The sequence below is a fragment of the Octopus bimaculoides genome, chromosome 2, assembly GCF_001194135.2.
Source record: "Octopus bimaculoides isolate UCB-OBI-ISO-001 chromosome 2, ASM119413v2, whole genome shotgun sequence".
Lineage (NCBI taxonomy): Eukaryota > Metazoa > Mollusca > Cephalopoda > Octopoda > Octopodidae > Octopus > Octopus bimaculoides.
Genome location: NC_068982.1, coordinates 71448723 through 71450217, shown reverse-complemented (window position 1 = coordinate 71450217; position 1495 = coordinate 71448723).

Genomic DNA, 1495 nt, shown 5'->3' with positions numbered 1-1495 from the left:
TGTGTGTGTGTGTGTGTGTGTGTGTGTGTGTGTGTGTGTGTGTGTGTGTGTGTGTGTGTGTGGTGACAGGGGGTGAATGTGGCTGGCTTCTTTCTTAAGCCCAAGCTTCAGTGAACAACTGTAGGAGCAATAAGAAGCAAAACTTAAAAAGAAAAATAAAAGACGCAACTATATACATATTGTACATGGAAACTGATACATGCAATATCTAACGTAACTGCAGATAAGCAAAGTCTAATGTGTACATGCACATCTATCTAAGTGCATATGTGTATTTCGACCTTTTCGCTACCCTCACTGTACATCCAATCTGGTTGTATCTATCATGTGTGTTTTCAGGATTAACATGTTAACTTCTTAACCAAGAAGTTCTGAGTTCAATCCAACTGCATAGCACCCTGAGTGAGCGAAACTGTGTAGGTGCAGGCATGTTTGTGTCATGAAGAAGTTCACTTCCCAACCACATGGTTTCGAGTTCAGTTCCACTGCATGACACCTTGGGCTAGTGTCTTCAACTATAGCCCAGGGTTGACCAAACCCTTGCAAGTGGATCTGGTAGAAGGAAACTGAAAAAAGCATATCACACACACACATATATATATATATAGAGATTATTATTCAGTAGTAGTAGTAGTAAGGTTGTGAGTTGGCACAATCATTAGTACACTGGTGAAAATGTTTAGCAGCATTTCTTCTGGCTCATTACATACTGAGTTCAAATTCTACCAAGGATCACTTTATCTTTCAACTTTTCAAGGTCAATAAGTACCAGCTAAGCACTGGGGTCAATATAAACAACTAGTGCCTTCTCCAAAACTTTCAGTCTTTGTACAAAAATTAGAAGGAATTAATAATAATAATAATAATAATTATAATCATTAATATTATTATTATTATTATTATTATTATTAGGGTGGTGAGCTGACAGAATTATTAGAGCCAGAAAAAATGCCTTGTTATATTTGTTCAGGCTTTTTCAAATCCTGTCTAGGTTGACTCTGACATTCATCCTTTTGGGGTCACTAAAACAAATACCACACAAGCATTGGGGTTGATGTAATTAACTAAGTCCCTCCCACCAAATTTCAGGCCTTGTGCTTATAGTAGAAAGAATTATTATTATTAAAGCGATGAGCAAGCAGAATGACTAGAAGGGTGGGCAAAATGCTTAGCAGTATTTTTTCTAGCTTTACACTTTAAGTTCAAATTCCACCAAGGTGGACTCTCCTGTTATCCTTTTGGAGTCAATAAAATAATACCAGCTGAGGACTGGGGTTGATATCATCAATTTACCTCTCTTCTAAAATTGCTGGCTTTGTGCCAAAATTTGAAATCATCATTATTATTATTAAAGCAGCAAGCTGGCAGAATCGTTAGCACACCAGGCAAAATGCTTCGTAGTGCTTCGCCTGTTTGCTATATTCTGAGTTCAAATTCCACCGAGGTCAACTTTGCCTCTTTCATCTTTTAGGGATTGATAAATTAAGCACCAGTG